At 48.9% G+C, this 16,733-nt stretch overlaps 1 protein-coding gene across 1 annotated transcript in view; it reads left to right on the top strand.

The window, feature by feature from the left end:
• Positions 1-16,733, top strand: part of LOC138487597 (transient receptor potential cation channel subfamily V member 6-like) — a 629,667-nt gene that overhangs the window by 244,426 nt on the left and 368,508 nt on the right. The gene's annotated exons all lie outside the window — the stretch shown is intronic.

Here is a 16,733-nt window from a genome sequence, read left to right as displayed (position 1 = left end):
TGCAACACCAAATTCCAGTAGGCCACAGCTCCCCAGCCATAGTCTCCACAGATTGCCTGACTGGATACGATCCCTGTCTGGGGGGAGTGCCGTTCAAGACCTGGACAATCTGAGCTTGTCCTTGTTTCCTTTAGGCCACCCTTGGCCATCTGTTTGGCGCTTAAGTAGAGTCTTACTAAACCCACACTGCGCTGCACCATCACCACTGTTGCTTTGTTTATCGAACCTGGCAGGATGAAAGGCTGCATCGTCCTTGCTGACCTGTTGATCACACCCCGATCCTAAGGCCAACACTATGGTCCAATGCCTTGCTTACCACCTTACTTTAGCAAATGAAGCCTTTCTTAATTGACCTTGTAGTTTGGAAGTGTCTCACACATGTCCCCGGTCATTCCTTCAGAAATCTAGCCGACCCCTGGGGCAGCCGTCTCGTGCAAGTTAACTTTCCCCAGTGTCCTGCGTGTTCCAGTGCCCCTCCAGACCCGTACTGTGCCCTGACGTAACTCCCTCAATTATACCCTCACACTATGCCCTTCCATGGGTCATTTACACAATACTATCCTCCAAATCTGGTTTCCTCTCCTACAGACCGCTCTCTGTACCTGTAAAGACACGGCTAACCCTTAGCGGCGTCCACTGTTGCACAGCCGCCCCTTAACCGCATCTTCATCGCCCCTTCATAGTAACTCAGCCAAAACCACCACCCCGTTACTTCACCAACCTTAGATACCTTCCTTTAACCGTTGGCTAAAGCCACCCCCCCCCCATTTCGGGCAACTGTCTTAATGTAGCATCCCTTAATGCAATCCTTCGTATCTCAGCAAATCTCCTCAGCCACTTCCCAAAGGCACCCTTATCGTACGTTACTGATAATCCCAGTTTGGAGCGCCCGAAATCCCAGGGACCAACCGGTTCCACACCCTCTCTGTAATGATCCCTCTGCCCCTAGCTACGGGCCGTGGTGAAGCCGGGGTCTGCCGCCTGTAACCACGTTAATGTATGTCCTCTGCATTCTGTTCTCTACAAAGGAACACTTTTACGCCTGGGGCGCCGGCCCCACCAGCGACCATAAGCACACACTTGCCAGCGATAAACTAGGAAGTTACCTCAAAATTGGAAATCGCCCCTACTCCTGCAGCTGTAAGCAATAACTAGCAATTTACAAATAACCCTGATAATTCACAGGGTCGCTGAAAATTTGGGGGGCACACCCCTACGCGTGCGAGCGTGCCTTGAAACCCTTGTGTATTGGTGCGTTATGACCGCCCTATCTTAACATTTAATGCGGCGCGACAATAAGCCTTATCTGAACAACCTTTGCAGTGTTCACGCTAACACGCACTGAAAAGCATAGCCACAGCGAGCCTTCTTCACAGCCCCTGGGCCCGTAACACGCACTGTACCCACCACACTGTGTTTTCTCCTAAAGTGACTTCTCTGTGAGCCATTCTTTTACATAACCAACACTGCCAGTCACTCCTCCTCCTCCCTGGGGGTTTCTGAACGATATCATGCCGGCCCTGTGCCCTTTCCCCATGCATTATTGCCGCTATGCCCTGCTATCCCTGGGTGGGGCAGCTCAGAAGTACCCTAGAACTACCTGCCCCATAATGTGAATACAACATTTCCCCAAATCGAGTTCCTCTGCACATCTGCCCATATTGTGTGTTGCTGTGGCCATGAAACGCATGCTCGCCATTCTGCCTGTCCACGCCCTTGTCCTGTACCCCGACAATCAACTGAACCCGGCCCCGAGGCTGCCAAAATGCCCCTGGTTATAGGGGCCAAGGCCAACCGTGCCCTTCGTGTTAACCGCGCACAATCTAGGTGCCCGGAGCCTCAGCGCCCCATGTAGATACGTGCTAAGCCTATACCCAGTCCGCTTACACATACCCATCATGCCGATTGCCATACTGAAAAGACATTGGATTGTGCACCGCTGTGCCCCCATTTTACCTTCCTTGCCCGGTGCGCTGACCCCCCATCCTCTCAGTAAAAAACCCACCAAAACAACCAAGTAACAGCTTAAGTCATACATGATGGAACCGTACTGCTTGCCATTTGACAATTACATTCCAAGCGTACAAATCCCCCCCATAGAAGCCGCCCCTACTTATGCGGTACCAGTCAACCTAGCATGCACCCGCCTACTTATGCGGTACCAGTCAGCCTAGCATGCACCCCCCCTACTTATGCGGTACCAGTCAGCCTAGCTTGCACGCCCCTACTTATGCGGTACCAGTCAGCCTAGCTAGCATGCACCCGCCTACTTATGCGGTACCAGTCAGCCTAGCATGCACCCCCCTACTTATGCGGTACCAGTCAGCCTAGCATGCACCCCCCTACTTATGCGGTACCAGTCAGCCTAGCATGCACTCCCCTACTTATGCGGTACCAGTCAGCCTAGCATGCACCCGCCTACTTATGCAGTACCAGTCAGCCTAGCATGCACACCCCTATTTATGCGGTACCAGTCAGCCTAGCTAGCATGCACCCGCCTACTTATGCGGTACCATTCAGCCTAGCATGCACCCCCCCTACTTATGCGGTACCAGTCAGCCTAGCATGCACCCCCTACTTATGTGGTACCAGTCAGCCTAGCATGCACTCCCCTACTTATGCAATACCAGTCAGCCTAGCATGCACCCGCCTACTTATGCGGTACCAGTCAGCCTAGCATGCACCCCCCTACTTATGTGGTACCAGTCAGCCTAGCATGCACTCCCCTACTTATGCGGTACCAGTCAGCCTAGCATGTACTCCCCTACTTATGCATTACCAGTCAGCCTAGCATGCACCCGCCTACTTATGCGGTACCAGTCAGCCTAGCATGCACCCCCCTACTTATGCGGTACCAGTCAGCCTAGCATGCACTCCCCTATTTATGCGGTACCAGTCAGCCTAGCTAGCATGCACCCGCCTACTTATGCGGTACCATTCAGCCTAGCGTGCACCCCCCCTACTTAAGCGGTACCAGTCAGCCTAGCATGCACCCCCTACTTATGTGGTACCAGTCAGCCTAGCATGCACTCCCCTACTTATGCAATACCAGTCAGCCTAGCATGCACCCGCCTACTTATGCGGTACCAGTCAGCCTAGCATGCACCCCCCTACTTATGTGGTACCAGTCACCCTAGCATGCACTCCCCTACTTATGCGGTACCAGTCAGCCTAGCATGCACTCCCCTACTTATGCATTACCAGTCAGCCTAGCATGCACCCGCCTACTTATGCGGTACCAGTCAGCCTAGCATGCACCCCCCTACTTATGCGGTACCAGTCAGCCTAGCATGCACCCCCCTACTTATGCGGTACCAGTCAGCCTAGCATGCACCCTCCTACTTATGCGGTACCAGTCAGCCTAGCATGCACCCCCCCTACTTATGTGGTACCAGTCAGCCTAGCATGCACTCCCCTACTTATGCAATACCTAATAAATACCACTCATTGTAAAACATTACGGACCAACTGCATGGCCATGCCTCGCAGAGGCCATGAACAGGCAACCAGCCATCCAATTCGCATAATGATGACACATACAATGCGCAGCACGGAGGCCTTACACAACCACGCATGTAATTCTCTGTAGTACCTATGACCGCTTTCAAATCACAGCCTCCCGACACTACTTACGCCCGCAGCTGGGAGGCCAAAGCCAACATCACAGCCTGCAACATCACATCTCTCCACTGCTCCAGTGTTATTCCTATGAATAACTGGATGATAGCTTGCTGGGTTTAAGTGCCTGCTGCAGGGATCTGTGAGAGGCATGCAAGTGATAGCTCCCTTAAGCTCCTGCTTCCATAAGGCGAATGGAAACAGGCGCCATGCCACCTTACTGAAATATCACAAGTTAAACTTAGGTGGTCCCTCGCTCCAGTGTTTTGCACCAACAATCCCCCTGCAAGCATCTTGACACTCTGGGTATGGCGCCCATTTCCCCCGTGCACTTGGTCAAGGTAATGGATATAAATGAGTTATCAAACTAAAAGGACCAACTGCATTAACTTACTCGCAGCTGCTGTAAGGATAAATTGTGCGGCTGTGATGAACTGCCAACAGATGCTTGCCAAGCTCCCAAACAGGGGTCCTACCCGCCAGGTGCACTTATTATAAAACATTCTGGCAGAACCGAGTTGGCATTCCGGTTGCTACCCATTCATAGGGAAAGCCAACATTTGTTGGGTTTTAAGGTGCAAGAGCTACACTATTATGACAAATGTTTACCGATGGGGTGCGCCATCTCCTGTGCCTATTTTGAAGCGTTTAGCATTTTAGAGTTTGCCGTAAAACAAGAGAGTCAGGAAGGGGCAGTGGTACATTACCTGGATGATTTTCTTTTTATCGGGAAAAAAGGGTCCAAAGAGTGTGAGGACCTCATGGGTACTTTTCAGAGGCTGATGAAGGTAATGGGTGTCCCAGTAGCCGGGGAGAAGACAGTAGGACCAGTGACCTGTCTGACCTTCCTAGGGATTGAGATTGACTCAGTGAAAGGGGAATGCAGGCTGCCTCAGGACAAGGTAGCAAAACTGAAGGAGAGCATCAAGGGGTTAAGGTGTAAAAAGAAGGCAACCCTGAGGGAACTCCAGCTCTTGGCAGGCAACCTCAATTTTGCAGGCAAAGTCATCCCGGTAGGTAAGGCATTCGCAAGGAGTGTCGAGCTGAAACAGTAGGGCTGCAACATGCAGGCCAACATGTCAGGCTGGGGTCTGAAGTGCGGGAGGACTTGGCCATGTGGGACACATTCTTAGACAACTTTAATGGGGTACTAATGTGGAGAAACGAAAGTAACAGCAAGGACAGGCGCAAGTTGTTTACAGAATCATCTGGGGCCTTGGGGTTTGGGGCAATCCATGACAACAAGTGGTGTGGCATGGCATGGCCGAAGGACTGGCAGCGGCAAGGGGTCACCAGGGACATCACGCTGTTGGAACTCTTCCCCATTGTGGTAACATTTAAACTTTGGGGAGAGCAGTTGGGAAACAGCAAAGTCATGCTCTGGTCAGACAACCTAGCAGTAGTCCAAATCATTAACCAAGGTTCTGCCAGCGGCACAAAGGTTTTGCGGTTGCTAAGGGAGCTCCATAAATGCATGCTAAAAGGGAATATCGAGGTATGAGCAAGACACATTCCTGGGGTTCAGAACACAGCAGCTGATGCTTTCTCTCGTTTACAGTGGGAGAAAATTCGAGAAAGTTGCCCTGGAGCAGAAAAAGTGATGTCCCCATTCGAAACAGAGTGGTGGGACATGATTGGGGCAATCTGAGTACCTTGATTCAGACGGCACTGGCACCAGGCACGACAAGGAGGTACAAGGCATGCTGGGAACGGTACCTGAATTTCAAACGAGAGGTACTAGGAGAAGGCCAGCAGGAGATGCCAGTGAGGGCCTTTGTGGGTTGGGGCTGGCATGAAAGGAAAACCAGGTCATGGATGGCACACCACCTGGCAGCTATCGCCCATTTTGCTAAACTGGCGGGTAAGAGTGACCCTACTAAGGAACACTATATTTGTATGGTTATGAAGGGTTGGGCCAAGCAAGAGAGGCCTAGAAGTGATGAAAGTAGCCCATAGACGTGGTCAAGCTGCGGAGGGTGGTGGCTTGCCTGGAGTGAATCTGCCATGGGGGATTCGAAGTGTCATTATTCAGGGCAGCTTTCACGTTAGCATTCTTCGGGGCATTCAGGGTGAGTGAGCTGCTGCCAGAGAACAAAGGTGCGAAAGGTGCGAGATTCCTACAAATGCAGGATGTGCACTGTTCGGAGGTACAGGTGACATTGTGGTTAAAAAGATCAAAGACGGATCAGGAAGGCAAAGGGTGCGCAGTGTCTCTACATCCCATCACAGAAAGCACTGTATGCCCAGTCAAGGCAGTGTCAGGTTTCCTCAAACTAAGACCTCCTTCGGTAGGGGGGGCCCCGCTACTCATTCACCAGGATGGTTCAGCACTGAGTCGCTTCCAGTTTAGGAGGGTAATGGAGCTGGCACTGGAAGGAATAGGGGAGACAGAAGGGGTTTTTGAGACACACTCATTCCAGATTGGGGCCGCTACATCAGCTGCAGCCATGGGCATGGGGGAGGTGGCAATCAAACAGATTGGGTGATGGAAATCAGGTTGTTTCAAGAGATATATCAGGCCTGAAAAACTGTAAGGTTGACATGCCTCCTTCTCTCCCTACCAGCACCAGCCCAATGGAGGAAGAGATCAGTGTGGGTAATAGGACACTCATTCGTGTCTAGGGCAGGGGCAAGCTGGACAGCTGAGCAGGAGAAGCTGACGGCGGGCGAGTTCAGGATTGGGTGGCTCGGGGTGCCAGGTATGAAATGGGCGAACTACAGGGGCAGGTGCACAGATTGTTGGATAACAAGCAAAAGCCTGACATTTTGGTTATTCACTTGGGGGGTAACGATTTGACAAGTTTGGGAAGGGGGGCTCTGATGCGGGAAATTATGTTCTCATTGCAGGAGCTAGCAGGTCAACTGGGGGAAACAGAGATCATCTGGTCAGAGATCATCCCGAGGCCGGAATGGAGGGGTGCGGATAATCACGCAGCAGTGGAGAAGTCCAGGCGGAAGCTAAACTGCACAATGGCAAAGTTCTGCAGGGGCAGAGGCTTTGGGCAGATCAGGCACCGCTTGATTCATTTGAAATCTCCAGAATATTTCCTCAAAGATGGGGTGCACCTATCACCATTGGGAATGGATCTGTTTTTCTGGAATTTCTGCAAAAAAATCCTGGAAATGTAGGAAGAGGAGAAAGCGGGGAGCCACGGTGGACGGTAACCCACCCGTGGCGTGGCGGTGTTTGGCCGAACAAACACATGAGACAGACTTCGGATGAGCCAGGTGAAAGCCAGAAGGGTCTTTGCTCTTCTCAGACCAGCGCCCCTTGTAAGCCTAAGCGGCAAGGGCATCTGGGAGTGTTAGGGAGAATTCTCTGTTTAGGCTGAATTTCCTAACCTAGTGAATCCCCCAGCAGCTTTGCTGGATTTTTGGGGTTTATGTTTTTTCTCCTGCCAAGAGTGAGACTCATTTACCCTCACTCTTGGACATGATTTGAGTGTGTTTCTTTGACTCTAGATGTGTTTAATGGGCTATGGGGTCTTTTACTCTATAGGGCTTCATGTGTTTTTGTGATGTGTGTTACACAGCACCCTTAGTGCAGTAACACAGGGGAGTCATAGTGACCCCCCAGTATAGACTCCATACCCTGGGACTAACTACTGTCAACCAGGGCATGTAAAGTCACCATTGACTTTACTAGTCTTAAATTCTGAACAGAACCAGTACAAACCATCATATTGTGGACGTACTGGCTGGGGCAATTCGATTGCCCCGGGGTCTGTTAGTCGAGGGGGCACGTCTCCGTCCCTCCTGATCGAGTTTTGGCTGGTGGCAGTGGATACTACTTTTTATATTCAACCGGGAATATTTCTCTATGGGAATTTCCCATTGTTCGAGGCTACTATCTTTATTTATTTAATTACGATAGCCTCGAACATACCGCCGGTTTATTTATTTAATATTAATTCTCCGGTTGGTATTTTTTGCCAAAACTCGGTTCTAAAATGGCGTTTGTGTTCTCTTCTGTGACTCCAACCCAAGTCGAGCCCTTTGTTCCACTTTTTGGCGGGCTTCTCCACAGAAGCCCTCCAAAGTGGTGCCACTCTGTCTGGGGTACTTACGAGGGGTGGAGGGGGATTTAGGCACCCTGGACTGAGTTGCCTAGGCAACTCAAGTCGCACTCCGTCCTGATTGGCCCAAGTGGTGAGCCGGCCGGCTCACCACTTAGCATGTTTGAGTGACAGCTAGGCTGAGTGAATGGGGGTTTTCTGCATAAAAGCAGGACTTTGGGGACTGTAACTTCAGAAGTCGCCACAGGACTTAAGAATCCGACGAGGGAGAAGCTGAGCCGACCTGCCACGATTACACCACTGGTGGAGCCCTGCTGGACCGTCTCACCACTTTTCCCAACGACAGAGGAGATCTCCCGCCGGAGAGTCTTCTTCCTTTGACTGGTGGGGATAACCAGTTTCACTGTCTTTTCGCCTTCCCGACGCATCTCGTGGCCACCTTGCCTGTGCCAAGCACCCCGGCAACCAGAATACCACGTTTTACCATGACCGCGAAATAAAGGGTAATACCTTTAACCGGAAAACTCCGCGGCTGGTTTCTTCCCTGGCAGTGCAACGACCTTCAGCTTTCCTCCAAGTCGAGATCTTCTCTTCCCCTGGACGACGCTGAGACTTGCACCCGCTGCCAGGAACAACTGCCACCGCTGGAGGATCCTTCCCACTTAAGGTACCGTGTTTTCCGCCTGGCTTCCCTTGCCACCGACTGTACGGGGTTGATTTAGCCCCCGGCTTTCGAACCTGGGTTAACCTTGGACACCCTGGCTAAACTTTTCTGAGCCTCTCTAAACTCTTTTCGAACTCTCTGCAAGACTTTCAAAGCCTAGTGTAACTGTGTGATCTTGGGCGCATTTGTGCTGTGCTCTCTCTAAGAGTGGGCCCAGCCTATGGACTTTGGCTCACAAGTGACTTTTGCTCTTCTGCCTTGCTAATAGTGTTCCTAAATCTTAGAGTGGTGTACCTTTCCATATTCTGTCTTTTTCCCTCCCTTCTTCATAAACTTATTGGAGTGCCATCTATAGTTAAGCGCTCACCTCTGTATGGAAATAAGTGGTGTTAACTAAGACTTATCTGATAAGGAATAAGGGTTGTATATATTATAATAGTAACTGTGTTTAGAGTGTTTTACAATAAGAGTGCTGGAGTGTTTCAATCAGTGTGTTTTTAAATAAATAATTATATACTTTGATACCAAAGCTCTGGTCAGTGTTTGCTTGTATTATTGTGTCTGAGTGCCTATCGGGTATACTTTGCATACTGCCTAACTCTTCTTGAGGGAAGTCTGACTGCTCAGCCACAGCTACCAGGTAAATCTGGGTGGTACAGACTGCTACCAAGTGGGTTTACTACTAACACCTGTAGTCTTAAATCTTTTGCAGTGTTCCGCAAGGGAACTGCACAGGTTTCTGCCTAACACTGGTGTACAGCGGTGGGATTTGTATTAAGTATACATTTTAGAGTGCTTAAGGATACCTTAGTACAACTAACCACAAAGCTTAGCACTGAAAAAGTAATCTTTCTAACATGTCAACTATGGAAAATTATAGTCAAGAGTCCCTTGCTACAAAAACTGCTGATTGTTTAAGAGTACTATGTAAGCATAAGAATCTCCTGACTAAAGGCAAGAAAATGGAATTGATAGAAAGGTTGTTAGCTAACCAAAGTCTGGATGATGGTTCAGAGGAACCTACCATGCCAGAAACTGTAGATAACAGTATAGAGATTGATGTTGATCAAAATGTTGATAATCTTGAGGAAGAGTCAGAAGTGGAGGGTGAGGCTGCTGTGACTGTCCCCCCTAGGCCTCTGTCTGCTCTGCCAGCTGTACCTACTGGGCCTTTGCCAGGTCCCACACTTAGTCCTCAATATCTTGAGCTAGAGAAAATGAAACTTGAACTAGAGTTCAAGAGACTGAATACTCTGGCTGAACAAAGACACCAGGAACTGAATCAAGAACTAAGGCTAAGGGAAATGGAGCTCAAGCATGAGCTAGAAATCAAGAAATTATCTGTTGAAAATGCTTCTCTCTCTGGCTTCTCTAGAAGTTCCAGTCCTAAAAGACCCCGGTTGCCTAAAGAATTGGTTGGTATGTATGAGCCTACGTTGGATGTGTTGGATTGGTTGTCTCTGTTTGAATATAATCATGGGCTCCAGAACATCACAGGAAATGACTTACTCACCTGGTTGTTCTCTAGGCTTCCCCCTGTTGCAACTGATGTGGTAATGGAGTTGGGGGAGGAGGATAGGAAAGAGTATGAATGTGTGAAACTAGCTTTGATGGCTAGGTTTGGGAAGACCCCTTCCCAGCATCTTAAGAGGTTTAGAACCCTCAAAAAGCATGATGGTACCCCTTGGGCTACCTGGGTGAGTGAAGGGTTGAAAAACATAGAGGGATGGATTAAGGGTTACAAAGTGAACACTTATGAAGGTATGAAGAATCTTTTTATGTTGGAGTCAATTTATGATGCCTGCTCTCCTGAGCTCAGACAGCACTTGGCTGATTCAAATGAATTAGATTCCCGAAAGCTAGCTAAGGCTGCTGACTTGTGGGTTGCCAACAGGGCCACTCACAAGGATTCTGGGGTAACTCAGAAAAGGGATGAGGGGAAACAGCCTAAAAAGGACTCCAAAGAGAATTCTTATATTGAACATTCCAAAAAGGGCCCCAAACAAAACCATAAGGGTAAGCCACAAGGGAAACCACAGCAGAATAGTGTACCCTCTGGTGCCAAACCAGAGGGAGGCCAGAACAAGCCACCATTCCAGAAGGCATTCGGTAAATGCTTTGTCTGTGGCTCTACTGACCATGTGAAAGGAGATCCCAGATGCAAGGGTAAACCTTCAGGGATCCAACATGCCTCCTTAGCCTTCACTCCAGAAGAGGAAGTCCAAATGGCAAGTGGAAACTTTCTACTGCTGGATGAACCAATTGGTGTCTCAGCCAGTGTTTCTTTAGTCTCTCTGGGGTTGTGGGAACAACAGAATTTAGATGTGTATAATTCTATCCCAGATAATACTAAAGAGTATTATAAAGACAGTGTCCAGATGAATGGTCAGGAGACTCCTGCCATTAGAGACACTGGGGCCAGCATAACTGTGGTGGATGAATCATTTTTCAAGGTTGAGGATGTTGCTAAGGCACCCAAATGCCTCACCAAGTTAGCTGGAGGGCCTGTGCAGATGTGTCCCCAGTTACCAGTCTCATCCAGTATAATGATATGGCTGTCAAGATACCTGTCAGTATACAATGTGAAGTACCAGGTAGGGTTCTGTTGGGTAATGACCTAAAAGCTTTTGGAGTTGTGTCACGTACCCCCAGACCTCCTAGTAAAAGGTTACAGGAGCTCACAAAACCTGCAAGAGAGAAAACCCTGCGAGGGTTATCTAAGGAGATGATGACAGAGATCACTCCTTTACCACTGGAGCAACTCACTGCAGTAACTACCAGATCAGGATCAAAGGGGCAACCCAAGACTCCTAGGAAAAAGCCAGCAGCAAGCACTCCATTGCTTCCAACAAGGACTTCCCCTCGGTTGTCCACAGTTAAACCTGTAACTCCACCTCCAGCTGAGGCTGAGAGGGAGGTACAACCCTGTGTGGTTGAACTAGACTCTGAAGAAGAGCTAGTGGGAGGCCAAGAACTTATTGGAGATCTGGACCCTGAGGACCATCCTGAGCTGCAGTCTTTACTGGTAGAAGGTGGGCCCAGCAGGGCATCTTTTCGTAAGGGACAAAGAGAATGTCCAACTCTGGAGGGCCTCCGCCACCAGGCAGCTGCTCAGGCTGATGGGCAAGAGCCTGGGAAGTATAGGTTGCACTGGGAAGATGGCCTCTTCTACAGTAAACCAACTGAGTCTGAACCTGGAGACTACAAGCACCTTGTAGTACCTCAAGAAAACAGACAACAGTTCTTGCACTTAACCCACGAGATTCCTTTGGCTGGTCACTTGAGTTTCAAGAAGACCAAGGAAAGGCTCTCACTCTACTTCTATTGGCCAAAAATGGGGGCGGAAGTAGATAAGTTTTGCAAGAGCTGCCATACCTGCCAAACTTCTGGTAAGGTTGGCTCCAAGAATGGGGCACCTTTAGTGCCTCTCCCAGTTGTGGGAGTCCCATTTGAGAGGGTAGGGATTGACATTGTTGGTCCCCTTGATCCCCCAACCTCCTCAGGCAACAGGTTTATCCTTGTTGTAGTAGACCATGCTACTAGGTACCCTGAGGCAATTCCTATGAGGACTGTTACAGCTCCGGCTGTGGCTAAGGCCCTCCTTGGTATTTTTACCAGGGTTGGGTTTCCTAAGGAAGTAATATCCGACAGAGGGTCCAACTTTATGTCCCACTACATGAAAGCCATGTGGAAAACCTGTGGAGTTACTTACAAGTTCTCAACCGCATACCACCCCCATACAAATGGATTGGTAGAACGGTTTAACAGAACCATGAAGAGCATGATATGTGCTTTAGAGGAACCCCTGAAAAGAAAGTGGGACCTTCTACTGCCATGCCTTCTCTTTGCTTATAGAGAAGTCCCTCAGGAGGGAGTAGGTTATTCTCCCTTTGAACTTCTCTATGGCCATCCAGTCAGAGGTCCGTTGGCCCTGATTAAGGAGGGATTGGAAGGAGCTCCTCCCCTCAAGCCAGTCAGAGTGACTGACTATGTGATAGGTCTCCGAAGGAGAATGTCACACATGATGGCAGAAGCTAGTGATAACCTGAAAGCTGGGCAAGCGTTGGTCAAGCATTGGCATGATCAAAAGGCTAACATGGTTGAGTTCACTCAAGACCAGCTAGTTCTCGTTATGCTCCCAACAAGGCAGAGGGCCTTGCAAGACAAATGGATGGGACCCTTCAAAGTTGTGGGAAAACTTGGGGAGGTCAACTATCTGGTGGATCTGGGCAGACCCAGGGAAGCTCCTAGAGTCTTCCACACCAACCGACTGAAAGCGTACGTCTCCAGACCTGAAGTAGGAGCCTTGCTTCTAGCTTCAGCAGCAGAGGAAGAAGAGAGTGAATCTCTCCCTGATCTCCTCAGAGGTGTACCTTTAGATGAGAAAATTGAAGGAGTCAATCTCTCTTCAGATCTGACACCTGAGCAACAAGAGGAGTGCAAATCTATGTTAAATCAGTTTGCCTCCCTGTTCTCACTCTCACCAGGCTTGACCCCTTGGGGACAGCATGAGAAACTCACTGGTGACTGTCTGCCAGTCAAAAGCAGAGGATACAGAATGTCAGAAAATGTGAGAACCCATATCAAAGGAGAGGTCAAGAAAATGCTTGATCTCGGGGTAATAGAGCCCTCTACTAGTCCATGGTCTAGCCCAGTTGTGTTAGTACCAAAGGCAGGATCCAAAGACTTGAGATTCTGTGTGGACTATAGAGCTCTTAATGCAGTCACATAGACTGATGCCCACCCTTTGCCAAGGACAGATGAGTTGGTGGATAAACTTGGTGCAGCCAAGTACCTCAGCACATTTGACCTTACGTCAGGCTATTGGCAAATAGCCTTGACAGACCATGCCAAGGAGAAAACTGTATTTTCAACCCCAATTGGCTTGTACCAGTTTAAGGTCATGCCTTTTGGATTAAAGAATGCACCTGCTACATTCCCAAGGATGGTGAATCAAGTTCTAGCTGGGATGGAGGACTTCTGCATGGCATACTTGGATGACATTGCAGTCTTCAGCCACTCCTGGGAGGAACATGTGAACCACCTAGGACATGTTTTGCAGGCTCTTGGGCAGGCCAATTTGACTATCAAGGCAAGTAAATGCCAGATAGGTCAAAGTAAAGTGGTCTACCTTGGGCATGAGGTAGAAGGTGGAGAAATAAGGCCTTTGCTCAGCAAAATTGAAGCTGTGCAAAATTGCACAACACCTACTACTCAAACCCAGGTGAGAGCCTTCCTAGGCCTCACTGGGTATTACAGGAATTTCATTGAGAACTATGGGACCATAGCTTCTCCGCTGAATGTGATCTCCTCTCCAAAATTCCCTAAAAAGGTCAACTGGAATGAGGAATGCAATCAGGCCTTTGAAAAACTAAAGAAAGCTCTTTGCCAAGCTCCAGTACTGAGAGCTCCTGACTACCACCAAACTTTCATTGTACAAACTGATGCTTCCACTGTAGGTATAGGTGCAGTTCTAAGCCAACTGGATGAGAAGGGTAGGGAGCACCCCATTTGCTTCATCAGCCGTAAGCTGAAGGATCCTGAGACAAGGTGGGCAACAATCGAAAGAGAATGCTTTGCTATTGTGTGGGCACTGAAGAAGTTTAGGCCATACTTGTATGGTTCTACTTTTGTCATTCAGACTGACCACCAACCCTTGAGATGGTTGATGCAAATGAAGGGAGAAAATCCAAAACTATTGAGATGGTCAATCTGCCTGCAAGGGTTTGATTTCACCATTGAGCACAGGTCAGGGTGTCACCATCAAAATGCTGATGGACTCTCTAGGGTGTATGTCATCGACTAGAGGTATGAGGTTCATCCAGGAGTGGATTAAATCCTCCTGTCCCTTAGTCTGGGGGGGGGCGAGTGTTAGGGAGAATTCTCTGTTTAGGCTGAATTTCCTAACCTAGTGAGTCCCCCAGCAGCTTTGCTGGATTTTTGGGGTTTATTTTTTTCTCCTGCCAAGAGTGAGACTCTTTTACCCTCACTCTTGGACATGATTTGAGTGTGTTTCTTTGACTCTAGATGTGTTTAATGGGCTATGGGGTCTTTTACTCCATAGGGCTTCATGTGTTTTTGTGATGTGTGTTACACAGCACCCTTAGTGCAGTAACACAGGGGAGTCATAGTGACCCCCCAGTATAGACTCCATACCCTGGGACTGACTACTGTCTCCCAGGGCATGTAAAGTCACCATTGACTTTACTAGTCTTAAATTCTGAACAGAACCAGTACAAACCATCATATTGTGGACGTACTGGCTGGGCTAATTCAATTGCCCCGGGGTCTGTTAGTCGAGGGGGCACGTCTCCGTTCCCCCTGATCAAGTTTTGGCTGGTGGCAGTGGATACTACTTTTTATATTCAACCGCGAATATTTTCCTATGGGATTTCCCATTGTTCGAGGCTACTATCTTTATTTATTTAATTACGATGGCCTCGAACATACCGCCGGTTTATTTATTTAATATTAATTCTCCGGTTGGTATTTTTTGCCAAAACTCGGTTCTAAAATGGCGTTTGTGTTATCTTCTGTGACTCCAACCCAAGTCGAGCCCTTTGTTCCACTTTTTGGCGGGCTTCTCCACAGAAGCCCTCCAAAGTGGTGCCACTCTGTCTGGGGTACTTACGAGGGGTGGAGGGGGATTTAGGCACCCTGGACTGAGTTGCCTAGGCAACTCAAGTCGCACTCCATCCTGATTGGCCGAAGTGGTGAGCCAGCCGGCTCACCGCTTAGCATGTTTGAGTGACAGCTAGGCTGAGTGAATGGGGGTTTTCTGCATAAAAGCAGGGCTTTGGGGACTGGAACTTCAGAAGTCGCCACAGGACCTAAGAATCTGACGAGGGAGAAGCTGAGCTGACCTGCCACGACGACACCACCGGTGGAGCCCTACTGGACCATCTCACCACTTTTCCCAACGACAGAGGAGATCTCTCGCCTGAGAGTCTTCTTCCTTTGACTGGTGGGGATAACCAGTTTCACCGTCTTTTCGCCTTCCCGACGCATCTCGTGGCCGCCTTGCCTGTGCCAAGCACCCCGGCAACCAGAATACCACGTTTTACCAGGACCGCGAAATAAAGGGTAATACCTTTAACCGGAAAACTCTGCGGCTGGTTTCTTCCCTGGCAGTGCAATGACCTTCAGCTTTCCTCCAAGTCGAGATCTTCTCTTCCCCTGGACGACGCCGAGACTTGCACCCGCTGCCAGGAACAACTGCCACCGCTGAAGGATCCTTCCCACTTAAAGTACCGTGTTCCGCCTGGATTCCCTTGCCACCGACTGTACGGGGTAGATTTAGCCCCCGGCTTTCGAACCTGGGTTAGCCTGGGACACCCTGGCTAAACTTTTCTGAGCCTCTCTAAACTCTTTTCGAACTCTCTGCAAGACTTTCAAAGCCTAGTGTAACTGTGTGATCTTGGCGCATTTGTGCTCTGCTCTCTCTAAGAGTGGGCCCAGCCTATGGACTTTGGCTCACAAGTGACTTTTGCTCTTCTGCCTTGCTAATAGTGTTCCTAAATCTTAGAGTGGTGTACCTTTCCATATTCTGTCTTTTTCCCTCCCTTCTTCATAAACTTATTGTAGTGCCATCTATAGTTAAGCGCTCACCTCTGTATGGAAATAAGTGGTGTTAACTAAGACTTATCTGATAAGGAATAAGGGTTGTATATATTATAATAGTAACTGTGTCTAGAGTGTTTTACAATAAGAGTGCTGGAGTGTTTCAATCAGTGTGTTTTTAAATAAATAATTATATACTTTGATACCAAAGCTCTGGTCAATGTTTGCTTGTATTATTGTGTCTGAGTGCCTATCGTGTATACTTTGCATACTGCCTAACTCTTCTTGAGGGAAGTCTGACTGCTCAGCCACAGCTACCAGGTAAATCTGGGTGGTACAGACTGCTACCAAGTTGGTTTACTGCTAACACCTGTAGTCCTAAATCTTTTGCAGTGTTCCCCAAGGGAACTGCACAGGTTTCTGCCTAACAGGGAGGAAAAACTAGGGCTCAGCTTCCACCAAGGAAACAGCACTCTCCCTGCCCAGGAGTGCCTGCAGGGGCAGGAGAGGCTCGGACGCAAAAGTTGGGAGAGTTGGGCCTATTCTGGACTCTTGGGGAAGGAACCGGAGAAGCAGTTTATTTTGGACACGGAGCAGTCGCCGCATCTTAGGAGTGTTTTCCACAAATGTGTGCAGTGTGGTTTTGTGATATTGTGGAAATAAAACTGCTGCCTTTTTATGCCAAAAACAAACAAGACTCATGTGATAATTTTCTTGGGGGAAAGGGAATGAGCTATTATTATGTGTTTGGTACAAATGGACGGATGTCGGGGTTATACTCCCAACCTCGTGCATTGCAGTCGGAAGCTTTTCCATCGCGCCAATGTACCTTATGTTATCCGTGAGTGGCTGTACAATAACCTAGCTAACACGCT

This window comes from Ambystoma mexicanum, chromosome 9 (assembly GCF_040938575.1).
Source record: "Ambystoma mexicanum isolate Mex_15411 chromosome 9, UKY_AmexF1_1, whole genome shotgun sequence".
Lineage (NCBI taxonomy): Eukaryota > Metazoa > Chordata > Amphibia > Caudata > Ambystomatidae > Ambystoma > Ambystoma mexicanum.
Note: the sequence above shows the minus strand (reverse complement) of the source record. Positions and strands in the feature narration are given on the sequence as shown.